Raw genomic sequence first — 11,680 nt, forward strand, 5'->3', positions numbered from 1 at the left:
TTCCAGGTCCTTGTTAAATGTTTCTTGTATTTTCTCCATTCTATTTCCAAGATTTTGGATCATCTTTACTATCATTACTCTGAATTCTTTTTCAGGTAGACTGCCTATTTCCTCTTCATTTGTTTGGTCTGGTGGGTTTTTACCTTGCTCCTTCATCTGCATATTTCTGTCTTCTCATTTTTTTAAACTTACTGTGTTTAGTATCTCCTTTTCATAGGCTGCAGGTTCGTAGTTCCCATTGTTTTTGGTGTCTGTCCCCAGTGATGGGTAAGGTTGGTTCAGTGGCTGGTGTAGGCTTACTGTTGGGGGGGGGATTGGTGCCTGTGTTCTGGTTGGGGGTGCTGGATCTTGTCCTTCTGGTGGGCAGGGTTGCATCCTGTGGTGTGTTTTGGGGTGTCTGTGAACGTAGTATGACTTTAGGCAGCCTCTCTGCTAATGGGTGAGGTTGTGTTCCTGTCTTGCTAGTTGTTTGGCATGGGGCCTGCAGCACTGGAGCTTGCTGGCCATTGGGTGGAGCTGGGTCTTAGTGTTGAGATGGAGATCTCTGGGAGAGCTCTCACCAATTAATATTACATGGGGCTTTGAGGTCTCTGTTGGTCCAATGTCCTGGACTTGGCTCTCCCACCTTGGAGGCTCAGGCCTGACACCCGGCCAGAGCACCTAGAGCTTGCCATCCACATGGCTAAGAAGAAAAGGAAGAAAAAAAAAAAATGAACAGACAGAACCCCAAGACAAATGGTAAAAGCAAAACTAAACAGAAAATCACACAAAGAAACATATACACACACACACTCACAAAAAGAGAGAGGAAAAAAAAGAGAGCAACCAAACCAATAAAGAAACCCACAAATAAAAACAACCATTAAAAACTAAACTAAGATAAACGTAAAACCCAAAACAAACCAAACACAGAAAGCAAACCCCAAGTCCACAGTTGTCCCCAAAGTCCACCACCTCAATTTTGGGAACACTCATTGTCTATTCAGGTATTCCACACATGCAGGGTTTGCCAAGCCAATTGCGGGGATTTAGTCCGCTGCTACTGAGGCTGCATGGAGAAATTTCACTTTCTTTTCTTTGTTCACACAGCTCCTGGGGTTCAGCTTTCATTTTGGCCCCACCTCTGCATGTAGGCCACCCTCAGGCGTCTGTTCCCTGCCCAGACATGAGGGGGTTAAAGCAGCAGTTGATTAGGACTCTCTTGCTCACTCAAGCTGGGGAGAGGGAGGGGTACGCTAGTCACAATTGGAATGCGGGGTGTGCCTGTGGTGGCAGAGGCCACATGACGTTGCAGCAGCCTGAGGTGTGCAGTGTGTTCTTCCAGGGAAGTTGTCCCTGGATCAGGGGACCCTGGCAGTGGTGGGCTGCACAGGCTCCTGGGAGGTTGTGGGTAGTGACCTGCACTTGCACACAGGATCCTTGGTGGCAGCAGCGGAGCTGTAGTGGTCCATGCCTGTCTCTGGGGTCCGAGATGATAGCTGCGGCTCATGCCCGTCTCTGGAGCTCCCTGAGGTGGTGCTCTGTCGTCTGTGGGCACACAGAGCAGGAAGTCCTTCTCTTTGCACACTCAAGACAATGGTCTCTTGCCTCTCTGGCAGGTCTGGACTTTTTCCCGGACTCCCTCCCGGCTAACTGTGGCGCACCAGCCCCTTCAGGCTGTCTTTATGCAGCCAAACCCAGTCTTCTCCCTGGGGTCTGACCTCTGAAGCCCGAGCCTCAGCTCCCAGCCCCCGCCCACCCCAGCGGGTGAGCAGACAAGCGTCTCAGTCTGGTGAGTGTTGGTCGGCACCGATCTGCTGTGCGGTGATCTGTCCACTTTGCCCTCTGCACCCCTGTTGCTGCGCTCTCCTCTGTGGTTCCGAAGCTTCACCCCTCACCACCTGCAGTCTCCGCCCACGAAGGAGTCCGCACTGATAGCCGTGGCTCGCGCCCATCTCTGGAGCTCCTTTAAGCAGTGCTCTTAATCCTCTCTCCTCGCACACCAAGAAACAAAGAGGCTAGAAAAAGTCTCTTGCCTCTGAGGCAGTTCCGGACTCTCTCCCGGCTAGCTGTGGTGCACTAGCCCCCTTCAGGCTGTGTTCACGCAGCCAACCCCAGTCCTCTCCCTGGGATCTGACTTCCGAAGCTGAAGCCTCAGCTCCCAGCCCCGCCCGCCCCGGCGGGTGAGCAGATAAGCCTCTCGGGCTGGTGTGCTGGTTGGCACCGATCCTCTGTGCGGGAATCTCTCCGCTTTGCCCTATGCAGCCCTGTTGCTGCGCTCTCCTCCGCGGCTCCAAAGCTTCCCCTCTGCCACCCTGGTCTCTGCCAGTGAGGGGGCTTCCTAGTGTCTGGAAACTTTTCCTCCTTCACAGCTCCCTACCCGAGGTGCGGGTCCCGTCCCTATCCTTTTGTCTCTGTTTTTTCTTTTTTCTTTTGCCTACCCAGGTACTTTGGGATTGTCTTGCCTTTTGGGAAGTCTGTGGTCTTCTGCCAGCGTTCAGTAGGTGTTCTGTAGGATTCATTCCACATGTAGATGTATTTTTGATGTATTTGTGGGGAGGAAGGTGATCTCCACATCTTACTCCTCCAACATCTTGAAAATCACCCCCAGACTATTTTAATAATAGAGGAGCTGCCATTTGTTGAATGCTTATGATGTACCAAGCGTTCTGCTGGGCATTTTCGTATATTATCTTCTATCTTTACAACAAAACTGCAAGACTGAGATTTTATTTTATTTTACTTACAATTGAGAAAACCGAGGCTCAGAAAGGAATGTGATTTCCTCTAAGCCTCAGTGGTATAGCTGAGATTTGAAGCCATGTACATGTCATTCCAAAGTCCGTTCTTATTCTACTGTGTAACCTTGTCCAAAGTGTATATAGCTTTGAATACTTTTTCCTTGGCAGGAGAAAATGACAAAATGTATTCGCTATTTCTCAGTTCTTTAAACTTCTCCATGACCTTAAGTGTCTAAACCTGTTTTTCATAGTCCATGAGCCATTCTCCCAGGCTGGACCAATTTATCTGGGCCTGGAAATTTGAGTTCCCTTCAAGAAGTCAGGTACTCCCTATCTCCTCACTTACCTTGGATTTCAGGTCCTTTATTATTATGTTTTTTCTACTATTTCCAGTTTGAATAACCTTGAATGAGGAGACCAAAGCACATTAGGAGGATGAACGTTTTTGCTTTCTTTCCAATCATGTGGTATTTCCCATCAATGATTTCCTCCCACCATCATTGGATGTAGTGCTACAAACAGCATTGACTCTTGACCTCAAGCACTGGAACAACTGACTAGCATTCTGATTCACCAACCGTGTTCTTTCCTGGAGCATACATTAGAGATAATCCAGCTCTTTCAGGGCATTTGGTTTTTTTCAAAACTTTTAACACAGGTGATGATATTCCTAACACTGGCAGCACCTTATAGGCCATGGAGTGTCTAGTCTTACAATAATTCTAATTTATTTTACAAAATTATAAGTACATTGACCTATATGCGATGCGTTCTATATGCTTGTATTTTAGGTATATTTTTGTGAGAAGAAAAGCTGAAATTGATTCTAACCAGCAAGTCCTCTCAGGGTCAGTCAGTTCACCTTTCCTGAAATATAAACATAAAACATGTGTAGCACCTGAGAAGTTCAGTTTTCCTTTAGGCTATGTTCTAAATAGGTAGTAAGTCTGGCTGTTCTAACGTCTAACTCTTCTCCCATCTATCATTGTGCTGCCCTGTGGAGAGTAACTCCCTTGTAATACATCACAGTCTAGATTCTCTATGTACATGAAAAAATGTTCTCTCAAGTGTTATTATATTTGATTTCATTACATAAGTCTTTGAAAATTTTCCTCTGACCAAATCTTTTCCTTGAGAATGTTAATTTTCTTCCACAGTATAAATCAATTTGAGAATCACCATGTGCTTGAATAAAGTAAATAGTACAGCAATCAAAATACCAAAGTTTGTACTTTGGTAGATGAACAGAAGAAATATTGTCCAGAAATAAAGTAAAAGAGCCATGTTATGAGGATGTTAGACCTCGGAGATCATCTCATCTCGCAGACAAGGGAATTAAGGACAAGAAAGATGACATGACTCACTCAAATCACAAGGTAAGTTCATTATTGAGCCATGAAGAGAACACATGTCCTGTGAAAACTGTTTATTCTACTATATCACTTATTTTTAACACTCACTGTGCATTTGAATTGCTTGAGGAGCTCTTAAAAATACAGATGTCTGGGTCTCATTCCCAAAGACACTGATTCAAGTTGTCTGGAGTGAGAACAAGAAATCTGTATTTTTTTAGGTGAAGTATAGTTTATTTACAATGCTGTGTTAATTTCTGCTGTACAGCAAAGTGACTCCATTATACATACACACACACACACACACACACACACACACACAGACATATATATATATATATATATATATATATAGACATTCTTTTTTATATTCTTTTCCATTATGGTTTATCTCAGGATATTGGATATAGTTCCCTGTGCTATACAGTAGGACCTTGTTGTTTATCCATTCTACACATATCAGTTTGCATCTGCTAACCCCAAACTCCCAGTCCATCCCCCTCAATCCCCCACCCTGCTGGTAACTACAAGTCTATTCTCTATGTCTGTCAGTCTGTTTCTGTTCTGTAAATAAGTTCATTTGTATCACTTTTAAAATTAGATTCCACATATAAGTGATATCATATGGTATTTGTCTTTCTCTTTCTGACTTACTTTACTTAGTATGATAATCTCTAATTGCATCCATGTTGCTGCGAATGGCATTATTTCCTTCTTTTTAATGGCTGAGTAGTATTCCATTGTGTATATGTACCACATCTTCTTTATCCATTCATCTGTCAATGGACATTTAGGTTGTTTCCATGTCTTGGCTATTGTGATTAGTGCTGCTATTAACACTGAGGTGCATGTATCTTTTCGAATTAGAGCTTTCATCTTTTTTGGATATATGTTAAGGACTGGGATTGCTGAATCATATAGTAATTCTATTTTTAGTTTTCTGAGGAACCTCCATATTGTTTTGCACAGTGGCTGCACCAACTTACATTCCCACCAACAGTGTAGGAGGGTTCCCTTTTCTCCACACCCTCTCCAGCATTTATTTGTAGACTTTTTAATCATGGTCATTCTGACTGGTGTGAGGCAGTACCTCATTGTAGTTTTAAGAAATCTGTATTTTTTAAGCACACCCCACCAGGGTATTCTACCATACAGCAAAGAATAAGAACTACCAAACTATATCATGGTGTCTCTCTAAAACTATAAACATAAATCACTGTCTGAGGCTATAATGGAGATGCCTGTTCTCCATAACGAGTTTAATAAGACCTTCTCTTGATTAAGTATGTTGGAGGAGTTACTACACAAATGGCATCATTACAAAAAATTGTTGGGGTGCTATCCCAGACACTTAAGTGACCAGCCATTTGTTTAAGATTAAAGGAATTCTGGCTTCCTGAATCTCCATATTTTGTAGAAAATTATTGGTTATTCTTTGTGTCACCTGCTTCAGGAAATCATTGCTGAACCTCCTTTTCTCCAGTCTTGCTTAGATGCCCCTCCTGTGTCCTATCAGAGCACTCTGTGTTTATATGTCTCATGGCAGTTACCATATTGCATGGAATTGAGTTTTTTGCCTGTTTCTCCCACTAGACTGTGAGAAACCTGAAGGAAGAAATTAGTTATTCATGTTTGTATTTCCGGAATTTAGCATATTTTCTGGGAGACAGTAGATGATCAATAAATACCTCTTAAACTGAACTGAATTTAGAGTCCTAAAAACACAATTACAATGAGTTTAGCAAAATAAAAGACGTTGCCAATTCAGAATAGTTAAAGATGATAGGAAAGCATGCCTGGTGCCAAAAGGACAAAAGTGTGGATGCCTCTTCTATGCTCATAAGGAAAGGATAAGATAGATGCGTATCATGTCCTTGTACTACTAACTTTGCATATGTTGTCTCATTACATGCTCACAATAACCTTCCAAAGTAGTTTATTATCACTTCTAATTGACATATAAGGAAATTGATGCTTAAAAAAATCACCTAACTAACTTAGAAGGATTAACTAACTTGCCCAAAGTCGCCTAGGTAGTGAATGGAGGCAGATTTCAAACAGGTTTTTCTGGTTCTGCAACCCTTGCTTTTCTTATTATCCTTAAAACTTCACCTCTTATAAGGTTCATTTATCATTCACACTTCGCAGCATAAAATTCCATGGAAAAAGGAACTCATTTACAATCCCCATTGTTGACCAACTTTTTAGCCTGTTTCTTACAATGTTGATCTCCCAGGGCTTTAAACCCATTGGCATATAGTAGGTGCTGAATAAATATTTGTTGAAACAGTAACGATGAGTAACTAATACTCTTAACCAATAGGTACATTTACTCTTACTAGTGCTTACTCCTGTCTATCACATCCCTGAATATGTACAAATTTCTTACACATAGATTGCCAGCAATGAGAGTTAGATATTCAAGGAGTTGAAAAGCACATCCTATAAATTATATCTTTGCTCTTCAGATATTTCTAGTCTTAGACTCTGTTAAGAAACAGAGAGGAGTTACTGAACTCTCAAACAGTGCTTCTTTGAAAATAGAATTGAGCCTCAAGGAAGCTCTAGATAGATCTTTAATAATAATATTTTATACTTACTGTCTTATGAGAAACTTCATATATGTTATGCCATACTATGCTACAATCCTCATAAAAATCTCATAGGTAGGTAATAGTATTATCTTTTTACAGAATGCTTGAAGCTAGAGAGGTTAAATAGCTTGCTTTTAATCACATGACTAGGAAAAGGCGGAGGGACTTCCCTGGTGGTCCAGTGTTTAAGACTTCGCACTTCCACCGCAGGGGGCGAGGGTTCCATCCCTGGTCAGGGAATTAAGATCCTGCACGCGCAGCTGTGCGGTTCAACCAAAAAAGAAAAAAAAAAAAACAAAGAAAAGGCAGAGTAGGAGTGGAACCCCTGGATTTGATGAACCCCATGGGTCATTCCTGAAGGAGGGAGATAAATATTTAACATTTATTTATTTTAGGCAAGAAACTCTGTTAGGTGCATTATAAAATTGTCTCGAAATTTAATCATCACCAAGAAGTAAGAACCATTATGACCTCCATTTTATAGTTCTATATATTTCTCTAAGGAAACCAAATTGCAGAGAGGTTTAATAATGTACCCAGTGTTACCTACACTGGAAGCAAGCAGAAGCCCAGGAAGATAATCTGGGTTTTCTTATCCATAGTCGAATATTCTTTCTTCTATGCCACATCTTATGGTCTGTTAGGAGAATTATCTTGAGAAGACGTGGAGAGCAATCCTCTTTCTTGTGCATTTTGGGATCAAGCTGGGCCTTTGTTCTATGGTTTCTGCCAGAGTAGTAGTGAGAAGTCTGGAGTTTAAATTTGGAGAATGAGGAGAGATAAAGTTAACTTATGTTTTTGATGCTACACAAAGCACATTGAAGTGGTCTAAAATGTTTCTGTATTGGACTCAAACTGACACCATTCTCTCATTTGTGCTTAAAATCATCATAAGCAGAGAATAAATTCAATGGCTTTGTAACCAAAATCATCTTAAATATTCAGAAGCCAAACACCTTCTTCCTCCTGCCCACAATCTCAGAACAAATTCATGTGGCAGATTAGTAAAATAAAAGACCACAAAATTAATCAAATCTTAATGTTTTCTTGTCATATGATACACAATAAGGCAATATTACACTTCATACAAAGGTATACCAGTGCTTAGGGAAATGGAGATAAATATGAAGCTGAAAAAAAAATCTAGTAGGAAAGATTAGAGTTTAATCAACAATGATGTATGTGCATAGAATACCAATGTTATGATATTTAGACGTTTTTGGTATCTGGTGATAGTTACTAATCAGCTGCAGTGAAATCTTCCATAATTTATGGTAATATTAATCTTATTCAATACTTAAGACTGTTAAAGAATTCTCAGAAATTGAAAGTTTTAATTATATTTAAATATGACAGGGGATCAGTCCCTAAACCATCATATTTGTAAAAAAACAAAATTTAGATCTAGAGTAAAAATTGTTGAAGAAACTGCAATTTAATTACACTGAGTCTGTTCATTTCAACATTATTTACAATAGCCAGGACATGGAAGCAACGTAAATGTCCATCAACAGATGAATGGATAAAGAAGATGTGGTACATATACACAATGAAATATTACTCAGCCATAAAAAAGATGGAAGTAATGCCATTTGCAGCAACATGGATGGACCTAGAGATTGTCATACTGAATGAAGTAAATCAGACAGAGAAAGACAAATATCATAAGATATCGCTTATATGTGGAATCTTAAAAAATGGTACAAATGAACTTATTTACAAAACAGAAATAGAGTCACAGATGTAGAAAACAAACTTATGGGTTACCAGGGAGTGAGTGGGGGGAGGGATAAATTGGGAGATTGGGATTGACATATACACACTACTATATATAAAATAGATAACTAATAAGGACCTACTGTATAGCACAGGGAACTCTACTCATTACTCTGTAATGGCCTATATGGGAAAAGAATCTAAAAAAGAGTGGATATTTGTATATGTATAACTGATTCATTTTGTTGTACACCTGAAACTAACAGAACATTGTAAATCAACTATACTCCAATGAAAATTTTTAAAAAAAGAAAAGAAAAAGAAAAAAAATTACACTGAGTCTATGTATTAAAATGCCCATTAACAGTCTTTTAACTTCAGAAAGATTTATATTATGTTCAGTGAATGATTTAATGGCAAGTCAAAGATCTTATTATTTCTTTTAATTTATCAAATTCTAGTTCTATTTTCTAAATGTATAATGTATTGGTCTAATACATTTAATATTATTGGGATAATCATATTCATATACCTCAATTTCATCAAACATGAAATAATTATTTCAAATTGTTCAATGTCTGTGACTTGCATTTAAAATATCGCTTATCTAATATCTAGAATTATACAAGGAATATATAACTATTGTACAAATTTAGAAAATATAAAAATTGTGTGAAGAAGAATATAAAATCAAGCATTATCCTACTACTCAGAGATAAACCGTTGTTATTTTTAATGTATATCCTTTTAAGATTTTTTATACTTCCTATATACTACTTTAAAATAGAGATCTTTCTCCACACAAAATTGTTCTTGTTTTTTTTCTTAATATGATATTATTGAATTTGCTTCTTCTCTCTTATTCACACTTCAGCCCTCTCTCATCCAGCTTTCCACCATTCCAGTGAAACTGATGTACCAAATGTACACATTTCTGTCTTCATCTTTCCCAGCAACTCAAACAGCACTGTCCAATATGGCAGCCACCAGCCACATTCAGTTATTAAAATTAAGTTAAAAGCAATTCAGTTCCTTAGTCACATAGCCACCTTTCAAGTGCTCAGTAGGCTCTTGTGGCTAGTGGCAACTATGTCCTACAGCACAGATCTAGAATATTTTCATTACTACACAAACTTCATTCGGACACTGCTGTCTCAGCGGCTTTTGACAAAGTTGTCCAGTCCTTCCTTCTCAAGAAAGTTTCCCCCCATGGCTTCCATGAAAATACACTCTCCTGGTTTTCCTCTTACTTTCCTGCTGCCTGTTCTTGGTCTCCTTTGCTGGATTCTCTTATTTTCATCATACAAATGTTAGCATGTCCTAGAGCTTAATTCATAGACCTCTATTCCTTTCATTCTGTACCCTTACCTTAGGTGATCATATCAAGTGCCGTGGAATTAAATAACATTTCTAAGCTGGCTACTCCCCAAATTATATCTCCAGCCCTAATCTCTAACTTTGAACTCCAGACTTATATATCCAATTGTCTACTCAATATTTTTTGTCTTCAACTTAATATGTCAAAAATTGTCTTATTTCCAATCCTCCAAAACCTATTCTTCCCTAAGTGTCCCCTAGCTCAATAAATGGTATCACAATCTACCCAGTTACTCTAAAAATCAAAAGTCATTTTTTATTAATGTCTTTCCCTCTACTGACACAGAGAATCCATCTCCTTCTCTTTATGTAATAAATCAGAAATACTTAAAGCATGATGAGACAAAAAGCTTAAAAATAAAGGGATGAGAAAAGTACAAAGTGATAATACAACAAAAGGAGGTGTTGTGATGTTAATTCTAAAAAGAGTCAAATTGTAAACTGTGCCAAAAGTAGTATTTCATGTTCAAAAAACATGCATTCTAGATAGAAAATATGCTTCAGATTTTATAAAGGAAACACAGGTGAATGTGCAAGGAGAAACAGCAGACAAATTAACCATCAGGGGATGGATTTTTTCTCGGAATTTAACAAATGAAGGTAAATGAAAATGCATAACAGTTTTGTGAATTTAGATAATTCATTTAACTATCTTGTTCTAAACTATACAAAATTGTACCAGAAAGTACATATTCTGTTTAAACATTAAATATCAACAGAAAATGAAATATTATATTTAGAAAAATTTTGTGCTAACAGCAAAATTATAAAATACCTCAGAATAACATTGGAAAATGTGTAAGATCTCTGTAAACTGTAAAACTTTATTTTGGTAAATAAAAGACAAAATCCTTAATAAATAAAAAGATGTGCCACGTTATTTGATAGGAGGAGAATTTGACAAATAGATTATAAATATTGTCTCTGCTAATTTATTGGTATAGCTAAGATAATTTTGAAAATAATAATGAAGGGAACTTGCACTACCAGATTGAAAATATTTATGTGTTGTAAGGCTAAAATAAATCAATGTGCAACTGACACAAGAATAAACAAAAACTGTTTATCTACATAGCCTACATCTTTATCTATGTGTATGAACTTTATATACCATAAAGGTGGCATTTCAAATTAGAACATTGGTTGCCAAGTCATTCCTAATCATGGAGGTAAACGTTTAAAAAACCTTATAGGATAAGACTAAGAGAACTGACTACAGTTAGAAACATTTTTTCTATATCTAAAAAAACCCATGAATATTTACAATCAAAACTCAAAGGCTAGTGAAACCTGGATAATATTTGCAACATATGACAGAGTAAGGGTAGATACCCTTACTATGTAGAGTTCTAACAAATAAACAAGACAATTGCAAATATCCCAATAGAAAAATGCTTGAAGGACAAGAACATAAAATTCACAAAAGAAGGAATACAAAAGCTAAACCTATGAAAATAAGGTCCATATTATTAGTAATCAAATAAATTTAAACTAAAAAAAAACTGTGATAATATTGCTTCTGAGAATATTGCTTCTTCATCAGCCAGTAAGAGAAATGCTTACTTAGAGAGGAGAGGCAATGTTCCCACCATTATTTTTCCAAGCATCTTTCTAGTATTTTCTCTGTTATCCGTTCTATGCAATATGAACTTTTTCTCATTAATCAAATTAATTGAAGAAATCTCTAGAAATCTCTAGAAATCTCTCTGCTGATTACTTGTCTCAAATAAGAAACATAAAATAGAATTATTTTGGTGGTAAATATTAAAGGAGGTGGAGGGCAGTATTTGAAATCACTTTCTAAATCCTTCCTCTCATATTATGTGGTTGGTGAACAGAGAGTAGAAAATTCAGTGGTTCATTATTCAAACTTGTGTGGGTGTGGGTGTGTAGAGCACATGCACAAATGCTTATTAACTGG

Source organism: Balaenoptera musculus, chromosome X (genome assembly GCF_009873245.2).
Source record: "Balaenoptera musculus isolate JJ_BM4_2016_0621 chromosome X, mBalMus1.pri.v3, whole genome shotgun sequence".
Lineage (NCBI taxonomy): Eukaryota > Metazoa > Chordata > Mammalia > Artiodactyla > Balaenopteridae > Balaenoptera > Balaenoptera musculus.